The 8,181-nt window shown below is 40.7% G+C and overlaps 1 long non-coding RNA gene across 1 annotated transcript; it reads left to right on the forward strand.

Moving 5' to 3' along the window:
- Positions 1 to 1,376: 1,376 nt before the first annotated feature.
- LOC122455281 lies at positions 1,377 to 3,027 on the forward strand. The gene is made up of 2 exons (XR_006273630.1): positions 1,377 to 1,976; positions 2,184 to 3,027. It is a non-coding gene; the product is annotated as an uncharacterized LOC122455281 (long non-coding RNA).
- Positions 3,028 to 8,181: the final 5,154 nt, after the last annotated feature.

Consider the following 8,181-nt stretch of genomic DNA (forward strand, 5'->3'; position numbering starts at 1 on the left):
GGTTTTGGTACAAAGAAACAGAATCTTGAATATTATATGCCTTTCATAAGAGATACAGGCCATTTTAAATTAATACATTTCAACTTGATCAACCATAGTCTTCCTCTTACCCCCATACTTACCTTTACATTTTATTTTAATTCTTATTTAAGAAAATTATCAAATCTATATATACATGAAATCACAGACAAGCCTAACTTTGTATCAAAGATCTAAGAGTAACTCCCCCAAATAAATTGGAATTAAGTTTGGAAACTTAAATATATTAACTTATGTGCAAGAACTGGCATCCAATATTTCCAGAAGATTCTTATATCTTGATAAAGCTAATCTATCTTAATTGAGGGGAAAAAAATGAAACTAAATAATTTCTTATTTGCCTCAAAACAGTTGTTTTTTTCTTTTCCTTCCTTTGAGGTTGAGTAAGTTGGTCCATCAGTTAGTGCTTTAGATATCAAGAAGTAACTGAACTGTTTACATGTTTCCTTGATGTGTTTAGCAACTACTTGTTTCTTTGCATGAAATGGAGGTTCATATTTTTGCATGTCATGAACCAACACTTTCAGTGATAAGCTTAAGTACTCTGGATCTTTCTGTTGGAGCCATTTAGAAAACAAAAACAGGATTGTATAGTATCATTTGCACAGGGAAAGTAGTCAAACTGATACATTTTTGTGCACTGAAGGCAGTAAAATCTGGGTAAATGCTACCAAATGTTTAGTCATAAACTGAGAGAGACGTATTTGACCTTTATTTCCAAGACGGTCCAGTCGGGAGATTTCTCAAGTAGATTAAGTCTGCTGAGTACAAATTATCACCATCAGCAAGCTGGCTGTCCTCAGACATGTGCTAATACAATTTTTAATGTGGTTTCAAATAGGTCGTTTAGGGAAAGGTCTTGTTTGGATCTCAGTGCTTCTCTTTTTAGGTTCCAGCAGGAATCCAAGGATTCAGTGAAAAGCAATTAAAAGTAATTATGTTGCTCAGGGTATCTGCAAATCTCTGGCAAAAGATGTGCATTGATAAACTTAATCCTTATTTTACTTCCCCTAGGAATTTTCTCCAGAAATCACCCACCCAGCCTGCCTCCAGTCAGCCTCCCCAGAGCTGAGCCTGGATGTGAGAGCTTGATGCTGCTGTAGGAATCTTCATCACCCTTGAGCTTAACACGGAGGTTGGCATGTTAATCAGGGGCAAAAGGAAAACACAGTGAAATAAAACAACAGGTGTGGAAGGCAGTCAGGCAGGAAGTTCTCTCTCCAAACCAAAGTTTCCTTCAGGTTAGCGTCCACTGTAAAATATTAACAAACAGAAATCTCAACTAAATAGTCAGGAGACCAGCAAGGGATGCTCTCACACCTTGCACAATAGCAGAGGCCAACAGCAAGAAAGACCCGTCTTCCTTACTGCGAGGACGCAGCCAATGAGAAACCGCAGGGTCTCTGTACAGGGGTGGCACCCCCAAACACCTTTTCTCCTATAAAAGAGTTCTCTTTCCCTTGTAAGGGGCTTCAGCAAGGCTTTCCATTGTTGCAGACTTCAAGTTACAGTTCTCTGCTCATCCTGAATAATTCTTTTTTCTGGAGAAATATCTGCAGTCTATTTGTTTCAAATCAAAATATGTTTTTTTAATTTTCCTTTTTTTAATCTCTGCAGTGGCACGTTGGCATAGCTGACACCAAGGAAATACTGACCAGGTGAACTCATGGATGTTCTAGGTTCTGCTGTGGCCAAACGGTGTTTGTAAGCCCTTTCACGTATGCAGGCAAAATTTACCTACGGCAGATAGCATGCTCAGGAAGTGATCACTGGATGAGATCACTCCGAAATCACGAGAAGAAGGCTGCTCACCATCAAGCTCGGCGGCCCTCCAGGCGGATGGAGCCCGGGTCAGCACCAAGCCATTTCCATCCTGCTGGCCTGCATTTGCAAACTTATGCTCAGCTTCTCTCCCAGTGTTTCCCAATCGCCCACCTGTGAGTCTCATCTCAAGGAGGTAGAGGGGAGGAGGAGAAGACAGAGGAAGAAAAGGGAGAAGAGGACGGGTGGAGGGCGGAGCGGGGGAGGACAGGAAGGGGAGGGAGGAGGTGGGGGAGGACGACGGAGAGAAAAGCACAAGGAAACTGTCTTTCTCACACTTGCTCTTCCTATTCTCTCTTCTTCCCTCCCCTTCACTCCTCTAGCTGCAAAACAGCCTCCTTTCGGTTCTGGTTCTAGATGGATTTCCTGTCTTTTCACGTTTGCACGCACACTCGAACTCAGTTATTCCTCAGCTGCCTTGCACCAGTCTTCACTGCTCTGATCGCCGGGTCTTGAGCGTGGAGGAATTGAAGCCTGCCCAGAGGAGGTGCGGGTCCCCGCCTCATATAAGCACAGTGACGTTTGAGAACCTTTTGGTGACCTTTTTGACCTTCCACACCCACATGCTGGTGACAGTTCCACTGCTGGAGTGGGTCCATCACACGTGAGTGCAAAGCCTTCTCTCCAAGAGGGTCAGCCCTCCCACCGATAGTGGAGAGGAGGAGAAAGTAAGGGAGCAGGCAGGGGAGGCTATTTCCTAAGCACCCCAACTTTTGTGAATGGAGAAATCTGATGGACTTCAAAGCCTCACGGTCTCTCAGAGTCTGAAGTACCCTGTGGAAGCAAAGCAGGGCTCTTCCAACCCAAAGGCCGTCTCCTCACCCAGAGCGAAGCCTGAGACCCCTCCCCTCCAGCTCTGATCCACTTAACAGGCGGCTCTTGAGACCTCCAGCTTTCAGGGAGTATAAACCTGCAGCAAATGAAACTGCAAAGCCTGGCTCCTGGACCAAAACCCATTCCCTCCTCAGGAAGGCTCTCCTCTCCGTGTCCTGTGTGTCTTCCATTCTGTTGCTGTCAAGAGTCCGTGTTCATGGCTCATTCTCCTTGGTATTTTCAGTCATTGAGCCTGTAATGTTCTACTCTTGGAATATTACATTTGTCAGGAGGTGTAAACAAAATTCCAAACCTGAAGCTACAAAAGAGAAATAAAAAATACTGTTTGAGCAATACCAGATGCTGAATGCTCTCTGTACATTTAGAAATCCATGAATTTCAAATGCTACCCTCTGAATCCTCACCATCAATTTCAGTCCTGCTTGAGGACTCTGTTGTAATTCACTATCTGTAATTACCCAGCCCCAGCAAAAAGGGAACTGTGCCTTTGTTACAATTTCTTGGCATTAACAAAAAGCTTCCTGCAAACGCCAACCTTCCATTTTTCTTTCAGACTTACATTAACAGTTGCATCCTAATATTAAGTTACCTATTTCCACCTCCATAGAGTAAACAGGTAGGCTGGCAAAATTCACACATTCTTTCCATTTTAACTGCTAACCTTTACAGTCAGTGGTATTCACTCAAAAGTGTGTAGCTCTGTAGGAAAAAAAACTTGGGATACAAACCCCTCCAGTTTACATCTTGAGAAGGAACTCTGACTTTGAAACCAGCTCCATCCAGCAGGAGATGTGCTGTGGGGTCTGTTTCTCCTGTGTTCCCGCTGGAGTTCTAGCTGAAGGAAGGGGGCCGAAATGTCCTAAAACACATGGCACCGTGTCTTCTACAAGGATGTATTATTCTAAAGCAGGTATCCCCAAGGAGGTTACAAGTCAGCTGATACTAAGACACTCGCAATTAAGCTTTTGTCCGGCAGATTAAAAAATATGGGAAAACAGTGTCACATGATGCCTAAAGGTCACGAGGGGTAGGAAAAGGTGAGCCCTGGGAGGTGCCTGGGACTTGCGGACAGTTCTCACATACCCTCCTACGCCCCTCTGAGGCACCTGCCTGGAAGGATGTGTTCTGGACGGAGCTTGCTGAAAGCTGCTGCAAGAAGGTCTTCTGTGCCCATGGGCCAATCTGCCTGAGCTATATTAGCAAAACTTCTCTGTAAAACCCAACCTACATAAAATAATCAGTCTACATTTGTGTATAATGCATATGTGTATATGCACAATGTATGGATAAGTATTTTATGTATCTAGAATGCACGTATATTTTACACACACATATACAAAGTATGGTTTCTAAGACACTTCTATGGACATTATACATTTTCTGTTCAGGATTTGAAGAAGCACCTATTAGTTCAAGTAGTCTAAAGATCCCATTAATTTCAAAGTGAGATATTCCTCTTAAGGCCATTTTACATGGGTGAGCAGTTTCCCTCTTTCACCGCGTCCTTCACTCTGCTCATTCTTGAGATAATCAAATCCTGAGCTATTTTCTGAGCCAACGGAGGAGGAGAGAGGAAGGGGACAAGAAGAGTGCCTTAGAGGCTGTGAAAATTCCAAGGAGAGATGAATGGCCGTCTTGCTATGAATAGCTGCACAGAAGTTCAGCACTCTTTTCCGCTGCCTGCCCTGTATGACAGAGCTGAGTGAAAGCTTCATGTTACCATGGAGAGCTCTGGGCACATTCTATAATTAGTAGGAAATGGCTTCCCCAGAAAATCCCTTATGTTACTGAACTTCATCCAGAAAAAAATGCATCCTGGGTTTTATTTTCTGTTTTCTTCTCTAACACTGCAATTAAAGGGCAGCATAAACCAATTCCGACCCCCTCACCCACCCTGCCAGCCAGCCTTCATGGTCCCGACATCAAAGGAAAGCCACTGTTTTATTGAAGAATCATCAGCTTCATGATCTCGTCTAATCAGATATTTTGAGATTAAAATATTGGCTCCTTAAATAGCCATGCACCTAATGGGTTGTTTGTAACATCCATTACCACTGACCAAATGATTTGTTGTTTTTAATTAAATCCAGTAACAGTTTATTGCCACTTTTGCACTAATCTTGAATACTGCAGTGTTTTTGGAGATGATGAATCTAATTTCAATAAAGCAACATGCAAAGTTCCTTTTTAATTAAATTTAAATTAGTTGGAGAGTTTAAATAAATCATCACTGAAAAGTAGAGTGAGCAAATATTATCAGCTCGATAAATCTATCCCTGTACAATGAAGAAGACAAGCTTATATTAACTGCCAGGCTGAATATGGGAGTCACAGAGTTATATCTACTAGAAGTGCTTGGGGAAATAACTTATAAATGAAACACCAAGATACAAAGGGAATATTTCTTTTATATTTTATCTTTAAGTCTTCTATTTCAATTGCACTGCTTCTGCTTCTTGCCCTAACTTCACTTTCAGCACTTCTAACCTCACCAGTGTTATCAATATGATCTACTATTTATGTGCAAGGTAACCCAGCACAAGGCAAAAGAACATGAAGGAGATGCCTAAAAAGGGTTTTAAATGTATTTTTAAACATGACATAGCACTACACAGTACATTTCCCTAAGAACTCAAGGTGTTTAAAAATGTGTTTCTTTCCTGAAAGCAGAAAGGAAAAATACAGAAAGCCATAGTTTTAACAAGCAGACATTTTAGCAAATCGTGTAAGTTTCAAAAGGGAAAATATCATAGCTTTCTTGGCCATGACAGTTTACTGTCCTAATAGTTTCATTAAACATTACATGCTGTCAGCTTTCTTAAGCACATCCCAAATTATCCTTAAAAATTCCATAATGCTGCTAACACTCCCTCCTTATTCTTCCCAAAACACATATACAGACTTTCAAACACACACACACACACACACATACACACACACACACACCTGTTTACTTATTGAGTCACAGGAAAAAAACAATACTCATTTCCTTCCACTTTTATTATCTTTTTTAAAGAAGTAAACCTAAGCCACGTTCCAATAAGCTATTGGGTGTTAGAACTGGTAGGAACATTAGAAATTATATAATTCAGTTCCTTATTTTAGGTGTGAGGAAACTGAAATCCAGAATAATAAATCAATCATTTACCCAATCATGGAACCATCACACTAAGGATGGAATCCATATCACTCATCTTCCAAAGTGCTTTCCATTATACCATTATAGCAAAAGATCTCTTTGTTATAGAAAGTATATTGAAACAACCTAAAAAGGAACAAAGAGGAGACTCCAAGCTCTTCCCCTTTTATATCCAGAGGCAAACTGGGAGATGGTGAGGGACACGGAAGCCTGGCATGCTGCAGTCCATGGGGTCGAGAAGAGTCGGACACAACTTGGCAACTAAGCAGATTTGTGGGTAGGGAGAGGATTTCAGAGGTCCAAGGCACAAACCTGGTTAACTGATCAGAGGAGCAGATGAGAAAGAAATCTGACTTCAACATCCAGCTCTGAGATTTACCCTCCATGTGGCCCTGTGAAGCCTTCATTGGGTCTCAATTTCTTAGAAAAGAGGTTTGAATTATCAGATGATCTGTTTTCTGTAGTGATAAGTATTTGACAAATAGTTGAATAGAACTCAATTCCATGGCATACAGATGACAGTTATAATACAATGCCAGTTCCTGAGTTACTCAAAAGAAATCTTAAATAAAGAGGTTTAAATGTCCTCTTTAAATGTTCATTGAAAGTACTTCAAATGTATGAAATATTGGATTTTTTTCAGTTATATGTTGTTTTTGTCTAGCATCTTTTTCTCTTTATGCATGAGAGTAACTGTGTCCATTTAAATAGTTAATCATCAGTTGAAAAATATCGTATTAGAGTGAAGAGACAGCCCAGACCTTCCCAAGATGGAATCATGATTATCAGACTTAATTTCCACTGTAAAGAATTATAAAAATGGACAAGGTATATGAAACTTCTGTTTTCCGGCTTGAGTAGAAATTCACAAAGGGCTCTGATCCTTAAGAGAAGAGAAATTCAAGGATTGAGCTCTATATGTATTCAAGCTTTCTGCTTGGGGCCATTTTCAAACTTTAGGGAGAAGGGTAAAGCACAAAGAGAAAGTTGAATTGTAAGCAGCTAAGGAGAATAATATCTGCAGAGCAAAATATGGTGGGGCAGGGAGCTTCACAGAGAGAAAACTCTATATGTCTGTCTGAGGGACCCCCTGAATTTTTGGCCAAATATAAAGCAGATCTTCAATAGAATGAGACCTCCTTGAGGCCTCTCAGGGAACAACTGCTGGGGCTTGTGAGCTGAATGGAGACTTTAAATTTCCAGCATCCAGAGCAGTAGGTCTGCTATACATTTCAAGCATTCCACTGAGAACCCAAAAAGGTTACTGAAGTGTAGTAGTTACTATGGTACAGTGTTCCTCTAGCTTCGTGGTACTCAACCAAGGGCAGTTTTGTCTCCTCAGGGACACTTAGCAATATTTAGAGTTATTTTTGGTTGTCACAACTGTGAGGATGCTACTTGTATCTAGTTGAGTAGAGGGTAGGGAAGCTGGGACAAGCCCCTCAATAAAGAGTCAAGTCCAGAATTCAGTCACGCCACTGTTGAGAAGCCATGCTCTAGCTCTGCTTTAGACCTGGCCTATCTTTATAAAGCTCAGAACCAGACCCCAATGGATGATGTTTAGCTGCTACTAAATTGACTGCTTTTAAGAACAAAATTCAACACTCTTTAAAGGAAATCAGCATAATTCAGACTCACACAAGAATATACACAATATTCAGCATACAATAACAAAATACTAAATATACAAAGGAGCAGGAAAATATAATCCAAAACTGGAGTGGGGAGGGTCGAAATAAATAGATTCAGAGATGATAGATATTGAATTTAGCAAATAAAGACTTTCAAAATGCTATTTAAATATTATAATTCCAGGAGAGAAGAGACATTGAGACCACAGTCTGTGCAGGGGGAATGAAGAATTGCCTTTGCAAAAATTCAAAGCAGAAACATCACATTTGAATTAGAAGAAAGGTACTCACTTATTTTAAATCTAACTTAATCAAGAGATGGGGAGAAAAGGAGATCCTGAGGGCATACATCCCTCCTAGGGCACTGGAAGACACAGAAAGAGCTGGAGAATCAATAGTAACCAGTCAATGATTGATATCTCTCTTTTCTGTTCTTCAGGGGAAATGATTAACATTGATTAAAAACCTGAAGAAGGTTCTTTCCATTCAGCTGCATCAAAATCTTAATCTTGGACCTAAACCAAGGGAAACAGAATATTAACAGACCACCTTGCTGTTCCTGAGAACAAGTTAGGTAATTTACATAGAAGCTTGCCATGAAATTGGGTGGATAGATAACTTCTGTCAAATTTGGTGGTAGCCACATCTCAGCATGCAAAATAAAATTCCTTGTAAACAGACTCCTTGCATGAGTTGTTTATGAGTGCTCCCTTCATT

The sequence above is a fragment of the Cervus canadensis genome, chromosome 17 (assembly GCF_019320065.1).
Source record: "Cervus canadensis isolate Bull #8, Minnesota chromosome 17, ASM1932006v1, whole genome shotgun sequence".
Classification (NCBI taxonomy): domain Eukaryota; kingdom Metazoa; phylum Chordata; class Mammalia; order Artiodactyla; family Cervidae; genus Cervus; species Cervus canadensis.